This window comes from Trichosurus vulpecula, chromosome 6 (genome assembly GCF_011100635.1).
Source record: "Trichosurus vulpecula isolate mTriVul1 chromosome 6, mTriVul1.pri, whole genome shotgun sequence".
NCBI lineage: Eukaryota > Metazoa > Chordata > Mammalia > Diprotodontia > Phalangeridae > Trichosurus > Trichosurus vulpecula.
Window position 1 is genome coordinate 72852682 of NC_050578.1, and position 17222 is coordinate 72869903.

General features: G+C 39.1%; 1 protein-coding gene and 1 pseudogene across 1 annotated transcript in view; both read right to left on the minus strand.

Moving 5' to 3' along the window:
• CFAP299 (cilia and flagella associated protein 299) overlaps nt 1–17222 on the minus strand; it is a 441174-nt gene that overhangs the window by 165343 nt on the left and 258609 nt on the right. The window lies entirely within an intron of this gene.
• On the minus strand, nt 14981–15450 carry LOC118853575 (annotated as a pseudogene).

The following is a 17222-nucleotide window of genomic DNA, read 5'->3' on the forward strand; positions in this document are numbered from 1 at the left end:
AGACCTTCATAATCAAGGCTTCCCCTTTCCAGTGTTATTACATCTCATACCACCCTCACATACTCTGACTCAGAGTCACTGCCCTTTGTCTTCAAACTCTGCGTCTTGTCACTGGTTGTCTCTCATGGCTGTAATAATTTCCCTCCTTGGATCCTCTTCCTGGTTTCCTTCAAGTCTCAGGTAAAATCTTACCTTCTACCAGAACTCTTTCCCAACCCCTCTTAATTCTAATGCCTTCCCTCTGTTTCTTCCTATTTATCCTGTGCTTAGCCTGACTTTACGTAGCCATTTGTTTACATCTTATTTCTCCCACAGGACTGTGAACTCCTTGAGGGCAGGCACTTTGCCTTTCCTTGTATCTCCAGCATATAGCACAGTGCCTGGCACATGGTAGAAGCTCAGTAAAAATTTATTCACTGACAGACTCTCTCGATATCTGTCTGGAGTATGTGCTTCTAGTCTCAGATTGATAGAGTGGCTCCTTCTTACCCAGTAGCTGTCCTTCAGAGCTAAGTGGCTGATGTGGATGAGGAGGAGCAAGGGAAGGAAGAGCCAGGGGGAGGGGCAGAAGGAAAGGGGGAGGAGGGGAAAAAAGGAAGGGAAAGGATGGGAAGGGGAGGAGGAGGAGGAAGAGGATACTTTCAACTCAAAATGGTGAAGTTCATCTAAGCCTTAGCTATTTCAAGGCCCTGGAGAGTAGCTAATTGTTTGCTCATCAATCAAGGGGAACATCTTTTACATGTAGACACTTAATACCTTATAATAACATTCTGGACCTTTTGTGACTACATCAGCTGAGGCACAGAGGAGAACCTTAAAATACAACCCTAATAATAATGACAATCCTAAAATGATAAAGGTTAAAGAACATTCAATCCATATTGTTTATCAAAGCAAGAAAATAGGTAAGATGCCATACAACAATTTCCATCCAGATTAAATAAATTTCTTTAAAATCATGAAAGGGGACCAAAGACGTTTTGAGATGGTTATAAGGCAGTGCTTAAGTTAAGGGTTTTATAAGCTAGTAGAAATTCATGATAAAGGCCAGAATGTAGATCCTGACTGATTCACCTAGCACCATTTGCAAGGCAGCCCAAGAGAATAAGGAGAAAGATCCCAGAGACAATTTGATGGTGAGCAGAAGGTAGACCGAAGAGCTGAGATTTGACACTAGAAGACAGATGAGTAGCCAGCAGACAGCAGTATAAGGACCTTATCAGCATTTACAGAAAGCTCTGTAGTATCAGAAGCATTCAGAATTCCCTAAATGAATAGGTCCAGGCCACATATATCCTTACATCTGTTTGTGGTGTGTGCTAATACGCATTTCCCAGCCACATGTTCTCTCTATGTTGGCCTTCCTTTTATTTCTGTTCCCTGTTCACACGTGTGTTCTTGACATATGTCTTCTTCCCTACTGATGGTGTGGCAGGTAACCTGTGGAGAGCGAACCCCATTTGCGCATGTGAGGAATCTTCTTGTAACTTTATATACTATTTGATTAAATAGATTTTGCTTTGCACTAATGTGTTCTCTGGCTTGCTCTTAATAAGCATAGCACTAGGGACTCATGAACTACAGCATCCTGCATGGGCCTAGTAGGTAATGACTCACAAAGGATGCTATTTTCTGGCTCATTAAGAAAAACAAGAATACCAGTGGGCTCATGACCTCTGATGTTGAATAGATGCTGACCCACTGAGTGTCCCAAACTGCTCACTCTGACTACGTATCTTTTCTGTATGTTCTTATAGAAGGGGCCATCACAAATGTTATGGTGTGATGCTGACAGGCTAATTTTCAGCATGGAACTGGGGGTAGAGAGTTGTCTTTGGAGTCAGTAAGAACTAGGTTCAAATCCCACCTCTGACACATATAGGCTCTTTGTGAGACCCTGGGCAAATTGTAACCTAAGGCAAGAAAACTACCAAGAAGGTGCTGATCTGCATGGATCAAAGTCCTTGGGAAACTAGCTAGTACTCTGATGAAATCACAGATCAAGCGTTTAAAAAAAATCAGTTATCTGGAAAATTCTCTCAAGAATACATATTTCCTCTATCACTGGAAAAACAACTGACCTGGAAAATAGATACAGGAGAGATAATTTAAAAATTATTGAACTTCCTGAAAATGATGATGAAAAGAGGAAAGAAAATTATCAAGGAAAACTGTCCTGATAATCTAGAACCAGAGGGTAAAATGTAGAACCAGGAGAAAATTGTGCACAGTAGCAGCAACACTGTAAGACAGTCAACTGTGAATGACTTAGCTATTCTTAGCAATACAGTGATCCAAGATAACTCTTGAAAGATTTATGATGAAAAAAGTTATTTATCCCCAGAGAAAGAAGTGATAGAGTCTGAATGCAGACTGAAGCATACCTTTTTTACTTTATTTTTCTTGAGTTTTTTATATTGGTCTATGTTTTTTTTTTTTTACAACATGACTGATATGGAAATATGCTTTGCATGGCTACACATGCATAACATATAAAATTGCTTGCCTTCCCAATGAGGGAGGTGTGAAGGGAGGAAGAGAATTTGGAACTCAATTTTAAAAACAAATGTTGAAAATTGTTTTACAAGTAATTGGGGGAAAATAAAATACTAAATAGATAAAAGAACATGTAATTGGGGAAAAATAAAATATATTAAAATTTTAAAAAGTATGTCTTGTTTCCTAAAGATGCCAGAGAAATGAGGTGCAGGTATAATAGCAAAATGATACTACTTCTCTAAGTAAAGATCACTCCAAACGGAGGCCTGGGAAAGACCTTAATCCAGAAAAGGCCAAGGTTACCCACTGCATCTTGTCCTATTGCCAGTCATCCTGACTTCTGTCTTGCCATTGGACTTCAATAACTGGAGGAGTGAGGCTGACAATTTTGCACAGCCCTACCTCAGCCAATTCACACATAAGTTGAGACATCACCCAAGTGAAATTGTTGGTCCTCTTTGAGAACAAAGGGCAAACAACAACAAAAACACCGCCACACTGGGGGTACATGGCATTTCTCAGCCTAGAAAAGTAAATCACGTTCCCTGAATAAAGGTCAGTTCCTTGTTAGAGCAGGTGAAGGCACATCGCTGCACCTACTGACCACCATTTAAAAATTCTACCTTTCTAATGCAATTCTAGAAAGAGTAAATCTCAGTGGCTTAATACCAATAATGAAGGAAAAATTTCTTCAAAAATAGTTTCAAAATAGAAAGCAATAGTTTTTCCTCTAAAATCTCAATTAAAGCAAACATTTGAGTGGCTATCATAAGCTGTGGCTTTGGTTATGAGGTAACCACACTAGAGTGCTAAAGGTGATACCTTCGATACCGCATGCCTTGCTATGGACCTATGGCATGAGGCTACTTTGCAAGAGTAAAATTTATCCCCTTTATCATTATCTAAACATTTGCTCCTGAAGTGTCATCTGAGCTAGGTCTACATAGATTACTGACAAAACAACATTTTTACCACTGCTGATATTGCAAAGCCAATATTGACTGGGTGAGAGATAAGCCTCATTTCACTTCATGTATCAGCAATATCTCCTGATAAATACTAATTCCAGAATCTTTGCTATTTGTTGTAAAATGAAGTTCGATGAACACTAACCAGAAGTATGCGGTCGACTAGTTTAAACTTGGACTGGCTGCAAGAAAAACCTCATTTTGACTTGAGCAAATTCAATTAAGTCAATAGAGGTGATTACACATACCATATCTACATGAAAGTCTTCAATTATTTTTCTGGCATTGGTCTCAGTATAAAATAGGTGAACTGTGACTGTTAAAATCAATACACTATGTATCTCTTAAAGTGTCTAATGATAAGGACTTTTTACACGTACATCAGGGACCTATTTCTTCTAAGCTGATTTATATATTTACAGAAATTGAGGTACATTTTCCAAAATACTTCTTTTGTATGCATGAAAATTTCTCTGGCAATTATTCTTCTAAGTCTTGTTTCCTTAGAAAATCTTGAATTTTCGTCCTCAGAACCAAAAAACACTCGGCACAAATTGGTTCCCATAACTGATTCAGTTAAAAAACTTTCCCCTCTCTGTTCTACTGAATACATGGAAGGTCAAATCTCAATTTCAAAACATGGCATCTTTTAACTTCTGCACTTGAAGAGCTGAACATTAAAACTCTTCTAATGCAAAGAAAAAGCAAAATATACAAGTTACATTAGAAAGGGGAAGAACATGTCTGTTAACTATATACTAAACTTCTGAAGCATGCATATTGATATATTTGTTTATAAATATATGTAATGCATATACCTATTATAGGCTTATGTGGCTACTTTCCTATAAGTAAACCAAGTCTACATTCACCCCTGTTGTATTATTACTTCTTCAATGTAAGAATGATCTTAGGGGTAGCTTGGTGGTGCAGTGGATAAAGTACCAGCCCTGGAGTCAGGATGACCTGAGTTCAAATCAGGCATCAGATCCTTACTAGCTGTGTAACCCTGGGGCAAGCCACTTAACTCCAAATGCCTCAAAACAAAAATGATATTTTTAAATGGTAGTTTTTTTTTTTTTTCTGCAACAGACTTGCTATTTCAGAGGTACAGAGAAATGTCAATACAAAAACTGCCTCTACCCAAGCAGATTAGCCCGGCTTTGCAACTTAAAATCTTAGGGAGCTGTTGGAAGCAAGCCAGGATGTGTCAAAAGTAATACTCAAGAAAGAAAAAACCAACAAAAACAATAAAAAAGTAAAAACAGTATGCTTCGATCTGCATACTATTTTCACTGTTTTTTTCTTTCTTATGGTTTTTCCCTTTTGTTCTGATTCTTCTTTCGGAACATGGCTAATGTGGAAGTATGTTTAACATGATTGTAGGTGTATAACCTATATCAGATTGCTTGCTGTTTGGGAGGGGGAAGAGAAGGGAGGGAGGGAGAAAAATTTGGAGCTCAAAATCTTACAAAGGTGAATGTTGAAACTATTTTTACAAGTAATTGGAAAAAAATACTATTAAGTTTAAAAAAAAGTAATACTCGATCCTAGATCTTCCTGACTCCTTGGCCAGCTCTCTATCACTTTGCTTTCTCTCTGGGAACATATCTTCTGATATGTTGTGATCCTCAGTGTATGGAGTTCCCAGTAAGGAACTTTCTCTACCAATGCAATTCAGTGCCTTCTCTGAAACTTAAGAGTCTTAGAGTTGACTACAGCACTTAGAAATTAGATAACATGATCCCAGATCTTCCAGACTCCAAGGGCACATTCTCCATCTACTATATTTCCTCTCTATCTTATTCATAATTTCATAATTATGAATGTCATATTTATACTTTTGATAAATAACATATAGATGATTCATAGATCTATATATCTAGCCCTAGGCTCTCTCCTATAACCCATTCTGCCTCTTGAACATCTCGAATTGGATGTCCTATCAACATGTCAGACTCAATACACCCAAAACAGAACTTGTCCCTTTTCTTCCCAAGCCCTTGTCTCTTCTGAACTTTTGCATTACTGTCAAGGGTACCACTATCTTTCAAGTCTTCTCATGACCTCAACACCATCCTCACATCACACACATCCAATTTGTTGTCACATCTCTAACTCCACAGAATCTCATATAGCTTTCCTTCCTTCCATTCACACAGTTACCAACCTGGTAAAGACCCTCATCTGACCCACTGAGATAACTTTCTGGTTTTTCTCCCTTCCTCAAGTCTCTCCCCATTCCAGTCCATCCTCTAGTCAACGCCCAAAGTGACTTCCCTGAAGTACAGCTCTGACCATATCACCCCCACTCCCATTCAATGACACTCCAGTGGCCCCCAATACCTCCAACATCAAATAAAAAATACTCTGTTTGGCATTTAAAGTCCTTCACAATTGGGACTTTTCCTACTTTTCCAGTTGTCTTAGACTTCTTCTACTCCATGTCCTCTAAAATTTCTTAATAAGGCTGTAATTTTTTAATGCTTTTAGTATAATTTCACCATTTTTAGTCTGTAGAGTAACAATTATATCTGTTTAGATCCTGGTTAGCTGAATTAACCCCAATTTAGGTCAAGATAAAAAGAAATACACACAGTAAGGATGGGGAGAGGGGGCAGAGAGGTCCAAAAAACCTAATGTTTTACATTTAGACAGCTAGATATATACATATGTACAAATGTAATATACATATTATAGCCTCTGCATTGAAGTATATATAAATATATATATAGTATATATTATAAAGATATATATGTATGTATGTACATATACATATGCTTATCTTATATAAAATTATATATTTATTTAGTGTGGGTTCAGCCTGCCAGGTTGTGTGTGTATGTATAAGTAAATACATAGATAAAATATGTGTGTATGTATTAGTCTCTGTCTGAATATGTATATATGTATATTAGTGTCTGTATATATATATATATACATAAACTGTACAGATCAATAGATGTGTGTGTATATATATATACACACATACATACACACATTTTATACAGATAGATATAGATATATAACATTATAACACATGGGATTCTCCCATAAGAATGAGGGAAGTAGGCTTGACTAGAAGCCACCCCTTACTGTTAATGACTAAATTAAATTATTCCAGATAAAAAATTCTTACATGATTCCCTTTAATATACAAGTTTATACAATGGTGATCCAGATAAAATGTCTCTAGGGAACACCGAATGTCTCTAAGAATTCTATTTATGTATATAGCAGTCTCTTTGGAGGTCTAGACATTTGCCCCTAGTTCCCTGCACCCTGGGCAGAAATTTTTCCAAAGTGTCCAATGAGCATGGCAGTCATAATGGAGTTTCTAACTCAATCCTCACTAAAATACAGATTAACTGAAAAAGAAGTAGAATTCAAAAAAGCCTTCTTCCCAAATGGAATCATGTACTTGGGGTTGATTACTTGGGTTTTGTAGGCCAGCAGGGAAATTTTATCCTACAGACCTGCAATCCATAAGTATCTCAGACAAGCCATCTGGTCTCATGTCACAAATAAAGCAAGCAGTCTAGGACTACTTTAAAGCAAAAAAAGAAAAAGAAATGCACATTTGTGAGCTATCATAGTATGCTGGTGAACATGTAGCATTATTATTTTAGGTATGGAAATATCTGCACAGATCTTAGTCTTCATAAATATACAGTAAGACAACAGATATTAATACTTAAGTAATAATAATAATAAAACCTCATTTGACTTATTGGGAAACCCACCAGAAAACGGACTTTTCAATTGCAGGGATTGGGGGGAATCTAATTTTTCTCTAGTGCATAAGTGAAACTAGGGTAGCCAATAATGCAATTCCCAAGTGGAGAATTTCTACAGTGTGTCCTTGCAAATGGAAAGAGCACACTATTTATCCTGTATAAACCTCGACATGTAGAATTGGTGGTTGTGGGTAAGGATCTGAAGGGTGCAGCTGACTTGTCACTGCCCTATCTTCCTGATCCTCTTTAATCAGCAACACCCTGTTAAACTGATTAACCCCCTTTAAAACTTGAAGGCAATAAAATGGACTCTCTCTTCCATGTGGCCTTTCCTCTGCTGCTTTATGGAATTTGTTTTATTTTATTTTTTGGAGAGGGGAAAGCAGGGCAATTGGGGTTAAGTGACTTGGCCAAGGTCACACAGCTAGTATCAACTGTCTGAGGCCAGACTTGAACTCAGGTCCTCCTGACTCCAGGGCTGGTGTTCTATTCACTGCGGCATCTAGCTGCCCCTGGAATTTATACTAAATAAAAAGTTGGGAGCATAACTGTAATAGTTCAGAACCTCTAGTTAGGCAAACCCCTCCCAATAAGACTCTTGGCCCAATTTAAATTTATGTTTATTTCTACATAACCACTAGCCTCTCTATGGTTGAAACAAAACTTCAGGTTACTGCCAACATGGGGGCAAAGAATGAGTGGAGTAAGTTACAGTATCTAGTAAGGGGCAGGTACCAGGAGGAAAAATTGAGGGCAGTAGCGGACCTCTTTTTTTTTTTAATATCAATTTTTGAAAAAGTGGGTAAAATCCATAGTTCCAGCCCAAGTCTTCTATTCCAAGATGGCTGTTGGGGTCCAGGGCCTTCCACAATTTCTCCCTTTTCTGCTGCAGCTGAGCCCTATTGATGGGGTAGATAGAAGGGTGGAGGCAGATGGAGCAAGCAGGATGCAGGATGTGACCAGCCATAGACTGTACCTTGATGCCCTCTCCGTGGACTTGTCTGTGTGCTTTCATGAAGCACCCCCCAACTACATGGCATTCCAGAACAGTACTCCCCTTCACCCTTTCCTGTACCCCTCCCTTATCTGTATGACAAAGACACCTCTGGACTACCTGATAACCCAGGCATCCCAGAGCCCTGCTTGCCTTTCTCCTGCTCCCTTTCCCCCTATCCCATCAAACTGTATATAGACCACACACCTAACCTGGCTAATTGTTCTGCCTCCCATAAGGGATCAGGGCCCACTGGGGGTCAGTCTCTCCCATGTGGAGCAGGCCCGCTGGGTGCGTCACTCCAATAAATGCCTTCCTTAACTTGGAGACAATCTGAGCGAATCCTTTTCAAGAAAGACCCTGCAACCTACACATCTATTCCTTATTATTCTGGTGCACCCCAACATTTTGGGGTGCTGTGAACCCCAATACTATATTTTCTTTCTCCTTTTGCCCAATGGTCATGTGCCTCTATTCTTTCCAATGTAACTCCTGAGGTCTCCCTTTTTCTCAATTTCTCCTGCAGGCTGGGTGTGTCTCTTTAAAAACTTTGGGCAAAGATTCATTCTGCCTTCTGGCTTAAAGAATATGATAGTCCCAGATCACTCCCAGGGATGAAGCAGAATGTTTATCCCTCTGAACTACAAATTCCAGGATGCCAGTCAGTCCTCAAAGCCTTATTACTCTTCTATAAGATTAAATTGAAATCCTTAACAATAAACATATAAGACACCATTATTTCCAGGAAGAGAAGAAAGGCCAAGGGCAGGGAGGGGTTCTCAGTGGGAGAGAGGCTGGACAGATAAAGAATGAGAGCAGATGAAGAAGCCTCTGTTCTCCTGCTTACCAGGGAAAGAGGAAAGTGGAAAGATGTCCAGCTAGAAGGAAAGAGAAAGAGGACCAAAAGCTCACCAAGAAGCTTTTGTTTTCCTGCAAGCCAGGAAGAGAAAAAGGAGGTGACTTCAGAACAAAAGCCTCTGTCTTGAGGCCACTGGACTTGATTCTGGAAGAGAAAGTGAGGGAGCTCTTGCCTCACTTAAATCCAGTTCAAGCAAGTCAAGATAATATCATAGGTCCTCTTTGAAAACAAAGGACAAAACACCTGAGGCCACCCTGGGAAGTACAATACACTCTCCAGCATTCCAAGCTTTGAGAGCCAGTTCTAAAGAAGGGGTGGTTCTTCAAGGGAGAAAGTCAATTTTCCCTATTAGCAAACAGAAATGACCTGAGGCTAGGTGATGGGTGTGGGGGGGGGGGGCTGACTCTCCAAAAAAGATTCAGCCTGAAGCTGATTTTGGGAGAAGAGAGTTATTCTAGCTGCCCACCTCTCCCCCTAATTCAAACACCTGAATTAACAACTTCCGGGCTTTGACTATCACCTTTATACCAGAAGACTTTGATATCCACATAGATGCTTTTTCAAATCAATACCAAATGTCTTTAATTACTGTTGGCAAACCTGAGTCTAATCCTCATAGAATTTAAAAAAAAATGTAGTTTCAAAAAGAAATGCTTTAATCTCTCTTTGTTATGTTGTTGTTACCCATTATCTTTCTCTTTTGAGGTTTTTTTCTCCTTTCTGCACGCCTTCCCCAATTTATTTTATTATTTGTTCCTTCCCTAGTTTCTGTATTTGTTTACCTTCCTTCTTGTTGTTGTTTATCCTTCATTTTCAAAGTGGACCAATGATATCACATTCAGTGGTGGCACAAAAGCCAAGATGACTGGCAATGGCCTGGAATGCAGTGTCTTCAATGGTGTCTTCAATGTTCGACCAAGCTCTGGGCGCTGGCCACCCTTCATGGCCTTTAGAACAAATTGTTCTCATCCCCTCATTCTCCCACATGCTGTGCCAGCACACTCTGTTTCTGTTCTCACACATCATTCTGTGGCAACAAACAACAGAACTCAAGTCTCTATGTAGAGTAGGTGGACTTCAAGTAATAATGGAGAAAGATAACTCTGAAGCTTTCTCAGGAAAAGACCTCACAAAGACCCAAGGATGGGGAACCTGTGGTCTCGGGGCCACATGTGGCCCTCTAGGTCCTTGGGTGTGGCCTTTTGACTGAGTCCAAGTCTTTTAGAACAAAGTTTGGATTCAGTTAAAGGGCTGCACTTGAGGACCTAGAGGGTCACATGTGGCCTTGAGGTGGCTGCACTTAGACCATGTTCACTGCTATTGAACTTTGGATCCACAAACCCCACCTTTAAAGGGCTTCTGCCTTAAAGGTTGCTAAGTGATGTAGGCTAACTGTAACCAGTTTTAAGTGAATTATTATGCATACACTTTCCATGTAAAATCCTAAAATGTGATTATTTCATTATTTGTAATGAATAGCTCTTACATCAGAATAGATTATATTAAGAATGAAGAGAACTAAACACTTTTTAAAAGGCCCTGTCTAAGTTTAAGGAACGCAAATGATCAATGTTTCCAATGAGTGCTATTTATAGTGAATTTACAATGCAGTGTATGAAATGGAAGAATTTGGGGACTGTTGCTTAAATCTGATCTGAAACTGAATATAGGCAAAAATGTTTAATCTGCTGCTAAGTCAGGAGTCTACCATTTAGGGAGAAATGCCAAAAACTGCCTTTGTACCGCCATATGTTAGTAAGCCAGGTGGATTTAGATTTCTGAGAGATGAGAAGAGGGAATGGCAGTATACTCTTGACTCAGTTTCCTTACAGTGTTATTTTCCCTTCTAGTAGGAAAATTTCCTACCTGTTAGATTGTGGACTTGGTAGTAATATTCCTTTTATTATGTGGAGTTCTAGTATATCAACTTGCTTTCCAACAACTATTTAAGACCTTATCCAAAATTGAACTGGGCTGAGGGAATTTTGTTCAATCAGAAATGGTCAGTCAAGCTCAGGCTTGATAGGACACTATTAATATTACTGCATATTCCTCTTCTTGCTCAAACAGCAAAAATCCTCTGACTAAAAAAGTATAACTGCAAACATCTAATGATGAATCTAAATGTTAACAACAATCAGACAGACATCCCTGAGCCCATTGTATTGCTAATGCAAGGGTTGAATAATTTATTATTAGTATGTTATTATTTTAGTATTATTCAAATGGTTATTTTAATAGCCTTTTTTTTTTGGTTTGAAATTTATGATCATTACTTGTCCCAATTTCTTGGCTCCCAAATATTGGCAATTTGAACAGAATAATTCCAAGAACTGCCATCTCCTTGTTCATTGGTTTGGTAGTTCTATACTCATATCTTAGGTAATGTTTTTTTTTTTACTTTTTTTTGAGGGGGGGAAGGCAGGGCAATTGGGGTTAAGTGACTTGCCCAAGGTCACACAGCTAGTAAGTGCATCAATTGTCTGAGGCTGGATTTGAACTCAGGTCCTCCTGACTCCAGGGCCAGTGCTCAATTCACTGCGCCACCTAGCTGCCCCCAGATTATGTTTTTTATTACTTTATTCTCTGCCTAATTGACTCTTCACCCCTTAAAACTCGAAGCTAGAATTATGGTGCATGAAGAAGACAAGCCCACAAAGAGAAAACTGAATTTGGACACTTATGTCTAATTAGGATGTAAGGCTACCCTATCCTCAAAGAGTGTGCGTGTGGAATTTTCATGCCTCCATTTGGGGTTTTCTTGGCAAAGATACCATAGTGGTTTGCCATTTCCTTCTCCAGCTCCTTTGACAGTTGAGGAAACTGAGGCAAACAGGCTTCAGTGATTCATCCAGGGTCACACAGCTAGTAAATTTCTGAGGCCAGATTTGAACTCATGAAGATGAGAGTCTTCCTGACTCCAGGCCCAGTGCTCTCTCTACTGTGCCACTTACAAAAGGCTCTAATTCTTAATTGAGCAGTACATTTTTCCTTGGGGAGAAAGTAGGTGGCCTCAAAAATACAAAAAGTTATTTTGAATTTGGGCTTCATCAAACCTTGCTAATAACCAGAATGCAAATGATTCCAGAAAGTCAGAACAACTGCATCATCTTTGACACTCCTTTCCTTTGATGGTGCATCTAAGTTTTCTCTATATGCCATGAATTGTCTTAACTGATAAGACTAAATCTAGGCCTCACGTTTCTTCCCTGAAATTGTAAGAGAACTTGTTCCTGGGTAATAATTTACCTTGCTAATGGATTTTTTTTTCCCCTTAACAGTCATGACCTGAAGACAGTGATTAGAATGTCCTGTACCAAACTGTCTACTTTAATATAAATTTTTATCCTCACATCTAACTGATAAAAAAGACAATTAATTCTGGAGGCTCACTCCTTCCCTGGTTGTCCCTAGATGCATAAAATCCTCTCCCTGTTCTCCTCAGCCTCATGGCTTCCCAAGTTTCTTTCAAGATTCAATTCAAATCACACCTTCTGCAGGAAGGAAGGCTTTCCAAGTCCTCTGAGAAGCTTGTTCCTTGGCCCTGAGATTGCTTTCCATCAACTCTGTGTGTGTGTATGTGTGTGTGTACACACACATACACACAAAATATAATTATGTATAATGTTAATATAGTAATATTAATATAAGTATATAACATAATTATATATAACATATATTACACATACATGTCTCCCTCATTGGAATGAGAGCTCCTTGAAGGCAGAAGACTGTTTACACCTTCCTTTTTATGCCCCGTGCTTAGCATAATTCATGGAAGGCACTAAGCGCTTAATAAATATGTGTTGGCTGACTAGCTACTCCCACATTATAAAGTACAAAGTTTATATCAACAGGTAAACAACAAACTGAATTAAAGATGACTGAACGTCTCCAACAGAGCTTCCTGCAATTACAGCATTCTACATAGCACAAAAAATCTAGGGTTCACCATGAAGTTATATTCTTAGTCTTTTTTTTTTTCAATTTAAAGGCTTAAAGTAAGTCACAATATTGGCAGCTATGTGGTGTAGTGGACAGAGCTCTGGGCCTGGAGTCAGGAAAACTTATCTTTCTGAGTTCAAATCTGGCCTCAGACACATAGTAGCTGTGTGACCCTGGGTGAGTCACTAACCCTGTTTGCTTCAGTTCCTCATCTGTAAAACGAGCTGCAGAAGGACATGGCAAACCACGCCAGTGTCTTTGCCAAGAAAACCCCAAACGGGGTTACGAAGAGAGAGACATGACTGAAATGACTGAAAAACAAGAAGTCATGATGCTTTTACAACTACAGGAATGCAATCTTTTGCCAACAATAATGAGTCGTAATCATATCCACTATATGCAATAACAATCAGGGACATAGCCATAAAACTGAACCACATAGGTCACTCCTGAGAACTACGCTACCTTTGTAAAATGGTCTGACAGGGTCTAAAATATAAGAACCTTCAAACATAACTTGATTTATATCTACGGTACAAATAATATATGTAAGAATGGAACAAAGGACTATGGGAGTTCAAGTGAGATAGAATATTTCCTAAATGCTTATGATTTTACAGGCACTGGGAATACAAATCACTATAAGCCAGTAAAAGCCCCTGCACTTAAGGGGCTTACATTCTAAGGGAGGAAGCTATCACATAAAGGAAATCTAGAAAGGGAGGAGATGGATGATTCTTGAATGAGCATAGAGAGGAGACAGAGAAGTGGCATCATCATCGTCATCATGACTAACATTAATCTAGTGCCTATTATATACTAGGCACTGTACTAAGTGCTTTACAAATATTATTTCATTTGAACCTCACAATAACCCTGGGAGGTAGATGTTATTAATATTACATATTATTATCCCCAGGGGGTAGAGAGTATTATTATTCTTATATATTATTATCTCCATTTTACAGATGAGGAAACTGAGGCAAACTGAGCTTGAGGGACTTGATAAGGATCACACAGCTACTACAGATTTGAGACCAGAGTTGAGCGCAGGTCTTTCTGACGCCAGGTCCTATGCTCTATGCTCCTAGATGCATAGAAGCCTTTGCCTCCAAGCAAGAAAGCAAAAAAAAAAGTTCTCTATCATAGCTAGGGGAGCCAGGTGTGGGATGCAAACTTGGGGGATGGCCTTGGAGTCAGAAGATACACCTCTGACTAATCCTGGCTATGGCATGGACAAGTCCTTTCATTTTTCAGTGTTCAACTTTCTAAGACAAGGGCTCTTAACCTGAGGTCTGTGATCTTATCTTTTAATAAAAGTTTTTTGATAACTATTTCAATATAACTGGTTTCTTTTGTAATCCTATGTGTCTTATTTTGAGAAGGGGTCCACAGGCTTCACTAGACTTCCAAAGTGATGGTCCATGACCACAAAAACAACAACAACAAAAAAGGTAAGAACCAATGCCCCTTCCCTATATGTTCCAAACAATCTGCACCAGTGTAAGAATTCTTCATAATGGAAGTTCTATACACCACTGCCCAACAAAAAAGTACAAAATACTGAGAGATGCAAATATAAAGTTCTGCTATCAAAATTAATTGAATGTTTCTGATCGCAAACCCTTCCTTCCAACCTTTTTTAAAAAGTCACAACTGTTTAGTTCTCCTTGCTCACACAGCTACCACCTAGTTCGGGGTTTCATCACCTCCCACTTGGACCTTGACATTCTCCTAATTGAACTCCTGGCTTTGAGTCTTTCCCCTCTCCAAATCCATCTTCCACATGGCTGTTCAGCAAAGCATCCAAAAACTCGGTTCTAAACATAGGCCTTTACTAAGACCCTTCTGGGCGTCTCTATTTCCTCTGAGCTAAAATCCAAACCTTGGCACACAGAACCCTTCTCATAATGGCTCCAACTTTTCTTTCCAGATTTGTTTCTCTCTCTCTCTCTCTCTTTTAAGAACCTTCGTGTTTTTATTGTTAGGATCCGGGTTACTTGAGAGGGATGAAACGTGAGGAGTGGGTGGCTCCAATACCCGGCTGACCATGTTTCACAGGCTTGTGGGTGATAGAGGATTCACCCAGGTAGTGGCTGATCATCTTGGGCTTAATCTCTACCTGATTGAAGGTCTTGCCATTATAGACGCCCACCATACTTCCCACCATCTCAGGCAGGATGATCATGTCTCGAAAGTATGTCTTTACTACCTCTGGCTTTTCCATGGGGGGCGCCTCCTTCTTGGCCTTCCTCAGACACTTCAGGAGGGAATGCTGTTTGCGCCGCAGACCCCTGCTGAGTCGCCGACGCTGCCGAGCGCTGTACAACTGCATGAGTTGTTCGTAGGACACATCCAGCAGCTGATCCAGGTCCACGCTGGGGTAGTGAACTTCCAGAAGGTTCGCTTCTTCTTCAGCTCCACTTCCACCATCTTGTCTGCTGTCAGGAAAAGCTCCAGACTTGTTTCACGTCATTCCTCTTTACTCACTCCATGGTCCAGCGAGAGTGAACCACTCTATTGGCTTATTCCTAAAACCAACATTCTATCTTCTGCCTATATGTCATGTCTCTGTGTAGGCTGTAGCCCATTTCTGGAATGTAGTTCTTCAGTCCTTGAAAAATCCCTAGTTCCTGTCAGGGTTTACACTAAAATGATACACGCTGCCTATGAAGAGACTTTCCTGTTAATGAACTCCCTCCTCAAATTATTGTGCACGTGCCTACTGTGTACATGTCTTACCCCCATCCTCAGCAAATTAAGAACTATTTAGGTATGTCTCTCTTGGTACCTGGTACAGTGCTTGGCGTTACTAAGCACTTAAAATATTTGTCACATTGCATACTGCATGCTAGGGTGATGCTTTGCATGTTAATATCAGCAACCCTAAAATATGTAGTATTAGGGTTGATTCTACATAACAGAAGAAAAAACTCAACTTCAATATTTCAATACTTCATTGCATCTATGATTTCATTAATTTGGGAATTCCTTTCAATAGAATAAATCACAACCTATTCACAACATCTCACCTTGTGTGATTCTTGTGCCTGCCCTCCTCCAAATCCTTCAGTGAGAATACACCCAACATGCTGGGGCCTCCCCTGGAACACACTTTCCACTCAATTTCACAGTATCCAGCACCTATTACACACTTAGTAAATTCTTGCCGATTAATTGCTTGCTTGGCTGTCTTTCCTGAATCCCAATCCAGTGCACTATTCCACTAGACTGAGTCACATTCCACATGAATGAAGGTCATGGCCAAAAAAAAATGGAGAAAGCTCAAATGGGGAGGCCTGAAAACAATAAATCATATGTTGAAGGCTATTTATTATTTTGTCTAATGATGTCACAATGATTAAAAAGTAGCATAATACATTTTAATATCATTGATCAAACTCTACCAAAGTTCATACTATTCCATACATACATCTGTAACATATATCTGTATATATGTCTGCACACAATCACATACTCATACACATAGGAACAAATATATGGATACCTAACCATTTGATGCAAAAATGTATTTAATTGTGAAAGTGAATCTCCACACATCACTTCTGAGGATTCTTTTTTATTGTCTTAGCTCCCACAAGAAGATAATAAATAAAAAGATTTGAAAAATTTGAATTATTCAGTCACTGATGTCAAACATATTATGTCACAACAGGCATGGTTCATAAGAAGGTTATTGTTGCTTCAGTTCTACTTTAACCTTTCCCAGTGACCAATATGTTTCTCCAATGAGCTAGTCTTTAGACTTGTTTCAGAAGGCTGGAGTGTTTGAAGAACAGGAAAAAAATGGCAGCCTTAGGACAGTTTGTCACAAGTTTCATTGTTTAAAAAAGTAACAACATTTGATTTCTGTAGTTGAAATTCACCAGTGTTTAGATACATTAATCAAAATATTCTCCTTTCGGGAAAATTATACATAAACTACAATTTCACCATGGAGTAACATATTTCTACATTGACCTACATATGGTCTAAATTAGCACCTGTATATTTCAGTTATTAAATGAAAAACAGCTCTTTTTTTGACCCAAAGTAAAAGAATCTATCAAAAAGCATTATATCTTCCCTTATCAAATGTGTGTGGTATGATACAATGATGTAATGTAACATAACACTTCAGTACAATTGGGATCATTTCAGTTCCCAAGAATTGGGTCACATTACCCTTCTTGTTTTTAAAGCAGACAATATGTATTAAG